This window comes from Vombatus ursinus, unplaced genomic scaffold (genome assembly GCF_900497805.2).
Source record: "Vombatus ursinus unplaced genomic scaffold, bare-nosed wombat genome assembly UNPS02001419.1, whole genome shotgun sequence".
NCBI classification, from domain to species: domain Eukaryota; kingdom Metazoa; phylum Chordata; class Mammalia; order Diprotodontia; family Vombatidae; genus Vombatus; species Vombatus ursinus.
This window is the reverse complement of record NW_020941197.1, coordinates 19,937,355-19,945,418: the sequence shown is the minus strand read 5'-3', so window position 1 is coordinate 19,945,418 and position 8,064 is coordinate 19,937,355. Positions and strand designations below refer to the sequence as shown.

Genomic DNA, 8,064 nt, shown 5'->3' with positions numbered 1-8,064 from the left:
TTAAACAATTTTTAACAAAAAGTTTAACAATTTTTTCACATTTTTTACACAAAATTTAACAATTTTTTTAACAAGGAAAGATCTGGGAATATTTGTAGGCACTTGGGAAACAACCAGAAGATTGAAATAAATACAAATAAAATTTACATTGGCCAAATCTTTGTCAAATATTAGAAGGAAAGAGGAAATAATGGTGAATAATATCTTGGGATTTTAATGTATAAAACAGGGAAGGAGAAGCAGCTCATACAGATTTTATTTTATTAATAAGGAGGAAGCAAGGTCATCTGCTCAAAAGAAGTGGGAAGGATATGATGTAGATAATTTGAAAGGAGATGAAGGGTATATCAAGAAGAATAAAAGGATTATCATTTCACGTTGAGTATAGTTGAGGTTAGATAACACAAAGTTGTAGTGGAACTAGTTGGCATAATTTCTTGACTTCCTTTAGTAATGTCTCCATTTGGTAGTGTACAAGAAGAAATGGAGAAGGTGCATGATAGTAGTAAGGGTTAGGGTTTAACAGTGCATAAGTAGCAATAGTGCAAAGGTGAAAGGAATTTATAGTTGGATTGACTAACTACAGGGATGAGATTGTAAAGGAAGGAAATTAAAGTAACAGAAGGCATGATGGATGAACTGAGAGATGAAGGAGAATCAAAGCGACTATAGGTTTTGATGAAGATAAAGAACAGGCTTAGGAGTAAGTCAGGATGGGGTGAGAAATTATGGTCAGAGAGAAATATTAGTGGTCTAGAACATTTAGTTGGAACTGTTGTGGCTGATGGTAGAAACAAGGTTATTATTATTATTCCAGTGGGTACTTGATGTGGAGTGAAGGAAATTATGGGAGTCAAGTAGGTTAATTCAAAGAGGCTAGGGTATTTGAGGTGACCCCAATATGTATATTTTGGGGCAGTTATGTAGCACAATGAGTAGAGCTCCTGGGCTTGTGTTAGAAAGACCTGAGTTCAAATCCGGCCTTAAACACTTACTAGCTGTGTTACATCAGGCTAGTCACTTAACTGTTTACCTCAGTTTCCTTATTTGTAAAATGAGCTGGAGAAGGAAATGGTAAACCACTCCAGTATCTTTGCCAAGAAAACCCCAAATGGATTCACAAGGAGTGAGACATGACTGAAAATTACTAAAACAACAACAATATGTATGTTAAAGTCCTTAAGTTTGAAGGGAGGGATTGGGGTAGAGAGGAAAACTGAGCCAGGTATTGAACTCTTTAAGAAAAGAGAGAAGATGGTCTGGCACTAGTACACATTTGGACGTTGAGTCTGCATAGGGTGTCATATTTGAATGGAAGAGAAGTTCATAGAATCACACTGTAGATTTAGAGCTGGAAAAGATATTGGGATATTAGTGGTCACCTAATTCAACCCCTTCATTTTGCAGATGAAGAACTTGAGACTTACAGAGTATAAGTTATTTGCTCATGATCACATAGATTCTTGAATTATAGTAGTGGTGGGTGAATGGGGGTAGGTGGGACTGGCTAATAAGAGAAGAGAAAACTGGCAGTTTCAGAGAGGTGCAAGGAATATGCCTATTTCTCCTCCTGGTCCCTTGTATGTGAGAATGTGCACCTAGTAACAGAAACTCTGGCCAGAAGGCAATGTCTTCTGGGAAAAGCTGATTTTCTTGGAAATCAAGAAAGTTTCCATCTAACAAAGTAAACTATTCATACTTCAAAATCATTCATTATTCTTTGAAAGATATAACAGAGATAACTTTATTCAATGACCCTCTGATCATAAACATCAAATAAGGCATGAGATGCAAAGATACATTTACCAAAGATATTTGCCACTATGATAGAGGACAGGTAGCACAAGGTTTAAACTGAAGAGGAATTCTGTATTAATCATAAGGTTGTCCAGATGTTCCTGTTTGTGGATCAATCAATCAAATTATGAGCCATTATTAAATACTTACTATGTACCAGTCACTGTCCTAAAAGCTGGGGATACACACAAAAAAGGTAAAAAACAGACCTTAGTTTTATATATAAGGATTAGCAGGGGAAGCTGCGTGGCTCCATGGATAGGGTACTGGTCCTAGAGTCAACAGGACCTGAGTTCAAATCTGGCATCAGACATTTACTAGCTGTATGACTCTGGGCAAGTCATTTAATCCCAATTGTCTTAAAAAAAAAAAAAGATTAGGTCTACATCATACAATGTTTGTGAGAAAAGTAGAAGGGTACAAGTGACAAAAAGCTTTAAATATCAAAGAGACATATTTATAGATGATCCTAGAAGATCACTAAGTAAAATAGAATAGAGGGAGAAGAGAAGAGAGCCCATGACATAGTCTTGGAGAACCTGGAGAGATCTGTGTCATGAAAACCTTATGAAGAGAGAGTATCCAGGAGAAGAGGGTGTCGGCAGTGTGGAAGGAAATAGAGGGGTCAAGAAGGGTGAGCACTAAGAAAAATATGTTAGATTTGACCATGAAGCAATCATTAGTAAGTGGAGAAAGCAATGTAATTGAATTTGAGTTTGGAAACTAGATTGGAGAGGGTTTAGAAGGATGTGAGAGGAAAAAAGTGGAGACATCTAGTGTAGATAGACTTCTCAATGAGTTAAACTGAGAAGGGTAGGAAAGATAAGGGATGATATCTAACTAGGATCAAGCAAATTTGTTTTTGTTTTTGTTTTTGGATGGGCATATAAACCTTTGTGTTCTTGTGGACATCTGAGAATGAGCTTATAGGTAGACAGTGATTGAAAATAAAAGAGTGGAGCTCATAGTAGGGGCAATCTGCTGGAGAAGATGGCAGGGGATGGGTTCAAGTATCTCCCATAACAGGGAGAAGAGCCACTTCTTAATTTGAAACCTGAGTTAAAAAGAAATTGATAGCAGAAGATGTCTGAGAGATAGGAGATGAGAAAGAGGAGATGGATGGATGGATGGATGGCCTCAATATTTTGGTGAAGTATAAGGTGAAGTTCTCAGAAGGTAGGATGAGAAGTGGGGATGCCATGGGAGCCTTGACAATAGATGAGAACATTTGGAACACCAACTGTGCAAAGTGGTACTAATGAATTAACTAAGGAGGGAGAAGTAGAATAATTGCCTTGCTTTAATGAGGGCCTAGTTGATATTAGATCACACAAATATGTAGTGGGTTCAGTACATTGTGCTACTTACATCAAGCCCCAGAACATTAGAGAGCTTCCTGGAACTCATTCTAAAATGATTCAAGAGAGTTTAGCTTAACTATCCACACAGGAAAAAACAAGTGGATGACAAAGGTCCATCATCTAAGTTAGGTCTTTACACAGATAGATAACTTGTAGAGCAAGTAAATCAGCATACATCTATCTATCTGTCTATCTATCTATCTATCTATCTATCTATCTGTCTATCTATCATCTATCTATCTATCTTCTACTATCCTTTATAGACAGCCAAGATAGAGTAGCATTTAACAGAAGAATAGTTTTTGGAAATTGCAGAACTCCGTTAATGTCATGCTGCTTTGAAAGTCTCAAATACACAGAATGAATTTTCTTTTCTTTGAAAATCTGTTTTCATTATAAGAGTAAATGTGGCAATGTCAGAAGTGTCAAAATGTTGGACACAGGAATGAGTTTTCCTTGTTTAGTCATAAATGCTACTCTAACACTTACTAAGAAAACTCCAGATGCAGTCAAAGGAAAATAGGGTGCATTGCTACTCAGGCTTGAGAACTGATCACTTAATTGTTTCTTGATATGATATAAGGCTTCTCTCTAATATAAGAGATTGAAGTGTTTTTTTCAAGAAGTGTTATAGTTTCAGGAAGAAAGAAGGATCAGAGTAAATATACTCTTTTTAGGTCAGAGAGTATAATAAACCCTTGTTTATTTAGCACTGCAATTTACATTTCATTACTATTTTTTGAAAACCAGGAATATATCCTCATGTAGAGTTCTTTCATGGGTTACTGGGTACACACAATTTACATGATATTCTTGAATTTTCCATTTGCTCTTCTCAAATACTTGGGAAATATTCCTTCTGGATCATAGAATCTAGAACCTTAGATTTTTAAAGATTATGAAGTCCATCATCTTTTATACACGAGGAGACTGAGAAACACACAAGGACACAGGTAGGAATTTTTTAACCTAAGGCAAAAAATACTGAAGGTAGAGGAGGCTAATTGTTCACTGGCAGCATAGGAAATAATCTGGGACGGTGTGGGAATGGGTTATGTCCATAGCTAGATGAGGAGAAGGGGAGTTGCAATTCTGTGCAGCTCCTTTCTACTGGGAATTGTGCGCCTGAAAGGGGCCCCAAGAATTTCATTGACAGGGGACAGGCTAGAGGACAGAAGAGGAAATTGCTTCTCTCAGCCAGATGTGGTATCCATGGAGACAGCATCCATTCATCCCCCTGGTGACTTTGCCAGAAGTTATCCAGGGGCAATACGTAAGCTACCTCATTGTTGTTACAGTCCTGGACTCTTAGATTTCAAACACGCATGATATGAACACTGGTGTTCCTCTAGTTTAAGAGAATAGAAAACAGGTCTTTTTCTACTTGGTCCTTGCAGCATAAGACAAAATTATGTTTGGTGCTAATGGGAGTATTTGTAGGTAGCTAGTTCATAGTTGGCCGGGTGATTTGTGTACAGTATTGATTATTTGAACAAATATATCAAACTCTTCCTCTAACTCCTACTGATTCATTTCCTCATTAAGTCTCTCTCTGGGTTCATAAGGAGTCTGGGGTATGAATATCTAAGAGCTTTGTAATATTTCAGAAATTCTCTAATCAGCTAACAGCTCCTGGGCCCAAAGCAAGTAGCACAAAAACACCAGTAAGCATTAAAAATAACAGCTTTCTACTTGCAGGCCTTGATGGTTGTGAGATAGGGGTGCAAGGAAGATCAGAAGGTGGGGTTGGAGGTCTTCCCTTTCTCCACTTCTCTCATGCATCAGAGGGGAAGTAGGAAGTGAATTGGTCAAAAGAGGATAAAAGGGAGTCAGTTTTTTGTTTGCTTTTTTATTTGTTCCCCTCTGCCTGCCCCTCTCCCTATGTTGTCTTCCAGGGAAACAGGGTACAAGGTAGGTATTATCAACTGGATTTTAATAGTCTCATCAAATATAGTCTTCTAAACTATGTAATTGGGCAGCTGGGTGACACGGTGAAATATTGGGCCTTGAAGTAAGGACAACTCAGATTCCCAAGTTCAAATCTAGCTTCAGACACTTACTAGCTGTGTGACCCTGGACAACTCACTTAAAATTATTTGCCTCAGTTTTCTTATCTGTAAAATGAGCTGGTGAAGGAAATTGCAAACCACTCCAGTATCTTTGCCAAGAAAACTACAAATGGGGTCATAAAGAGTTGGACATGAGTGAAATGACTGAACAACAACAATGGTCTCATCAAATATAGTCTTTTAGACCATATAATTATCTCCAATCTCATATCTTTCTTCCTAACTCAATGCATTCTTTGCTATACCGGAAGTTATTGGTTTTGTTTTCGGCACTATTTTGTCTAAAAGATAATGCTCAATGTTTTCTTCAACCTATCTTTCTGTCTATCCTTTTGATTTCCTTGAAAAGTGGCTGTGTAGCTTTTTGGCAGAAAGGAATTTTCCCTAAAGCGATCCCCGCCAGCCACCCCAGTTTAAGGAATATATGTGTTCCCAAACCCAGATTCTCCCACTTCACTGTTACCATAGCCAATTCTCTTTAGAAGGGATTATCTATAAACCAAGAGATGAAGGTTCACCTACAGTTCAGAGGAAAGTTGTATTTCCAGGCATTCCATGAATAGTTCTTCACCTAGGATGGATAGATAGATAAATAGATAGAAAGAGAAAGAGAGAGAAGTGTATATGTGTAAGCATGTATGTATATATGTATATATACATACACACCCATATATACACATATATAAACACATTCACACACATATTCACACACATATGGATATATGCACACATATATAAATGTATATGTATGTGTAGATATGAATGTATATATGAATATGTATATAACCACATACATATCATACATACACACATATATAACTATATTTCAATATAATTGATTTCTTTGGTTATCCTACGCATTTTATGGTATGTATTAAAATATTATTTTGAGAAGAGGTCTGTAGGCTTCATCAATCTGCCAATGGGGATCCATGACCCTTAAAAAGATTCAGATCTCCTTATCTCCTCCAACTCTTCCCCCTTCCCTTTTTCTCCCCTTCCCTCTCCCCTCCCTGCCCCATCCCCATCCTTCCCTCCCTCCTTTCTCCTTCCTCCCTTCCCTGGCCTAGATGATGCCATGGTAGAGATGGCTGAGGAAGCCATGAAGACAGCTGAGGAGGCCATGGAACCTGCAACGGCGGCCATCACGGGGCTGTGCCAGGATGTGTTCTCCAAAATGACCATATACCTGACAGGTGAGCTGACAGCCACCAGTACAGAATACAAAGTTCTGGAAAATATGAACAAACTGACTAGCTTGAAGTATCTAGAAATGAAAGATATTGCAGTAAACATAAATAGAAACTAAAGGACCTAAACCAGAAATCTGCAGCACTTCAGCCTTATCTGGATCAGATCACTTTAATTGAGGAGCAAGTAACAGCTCTTGAGCAGGCAGCTTACAAGTGGGATGCATATTCAAAGAAACTAGAAGCAAAGTACAAGAAGTTAAAGAGGCGATGAAAAAAATTCTTTAGCACAAAGAGTTTAACTACAAGAATGTTTCATGAGAGCTAAAATAAGTGGGATGGAACTTGTTACTATGCTTCAATTCCTAAAAGGACATGGTGCTGCTTATCCAAGGAGAATCCCAGGCCCCACCTTGGTTTGGATCTATGACTCTGGCCATCCCTTGATGTTTCCTAAATCTGTAGCCCCTGGAACCTCATCTTATCGTGTGCTTCATTGTCTGCCCTGGACCAAGGCTCTGAAATCAGGATCAACCCCTGCTAGAGCAGACACACATTAGAAGCTCTCATCTCCCTGTCTCCTCCCCTCTCTTACTCCCCTAGGGCTGTACCTTTGACTCTGCTCTGAATGTGCCCCCCATCCCCTTCATAACCTGTTCTTGAACTTAAATAATAAATACCGACTTATGACCCTCAAAAAAAAAAAAGGTTCAAATCTATTGCACCAAAGGCTGAGGTTAAGGCAGAAACCAGGAGCCAAATAATTGAGCAGGACAGTCCAGCTAAGTGAGGATATGATGAGGAGATGAGGCAAACAAGGGATGTAGGAGACCAGTTTTGAGAACGAGCTGAAATTGGGGTTCAAGTAGGTGCAGAAAGGGTAGCTTATGGGGTCTCTTAGGCATTTTGAAGTAACTGCTATAAATAAAAGTGAGTTGAGATTACATAAACCAGAGATCACACATATTAAGTGGCTTCTTATGTGACTAGTGGGCCAGGCCTGTTGCATTCATAGATTTTTCATCTTTTGACATTTTTTTTTACTTACCATGAATAGAATGCAAAATGTAGTGCTTCTATCCTGGCAGGCTTTTACCTCTGCACTGTTTTGGCTCTCTAACTCAATTTTATAAAGTCCATGGCACCTGGAAAATTTGAAGAATGGATGAAAGGTTCATGCTAGGTAAGATGAATAGAAGTTTAGGCCATAATCTCTAGGAAAGGGTGAGGATGGCACCTTTCTCACTGGGCTTTTATCTCCTCTTCTTGGTTCATTCATATTTCCATAAGTGCTGGTAGAGAACAGAGAACATAAGTGTTACCAAGGACTCTACCACACAAGGACGATAGAAGGAATTGCTAAAAACAATTCCACAGTTGTCCTAGCTTTCAGGTCTAATTATAGGCATAGGAAAAAGAGTCCTTTGTCTAAGATGAGAACTCAGATAATTATATGAGAAATACAAACCATGCTGAGATTTATCAGGCTTCTGAAGAACATACACTAAGTTGCTTACTGGCATAGAGATGGTCATAATCATTTCATAATCACTTTCATTTCTATCACCAGTATCTATTTCTTGAGCACCCATAGAGTACATGTACCTAAACTAAATGCCATCAGTTAGGGCTCAGAAAAGATGACTG

The 8,064-nt window shown here is 38.3% G+C and overlaps 1 pseudogene; it reads left to right on the top strand.

The window, feature by feature from the left end:
• The first annotated feature begins 588 nt into the window (after positions 1-588).
• LOC114047779 lies at positions 589-6,691 on the top strand (annotated as a pseudogene).
• The last annotated feature ends 1,373 nt before the right edge of the window (positions 6,692-8,064 follow it).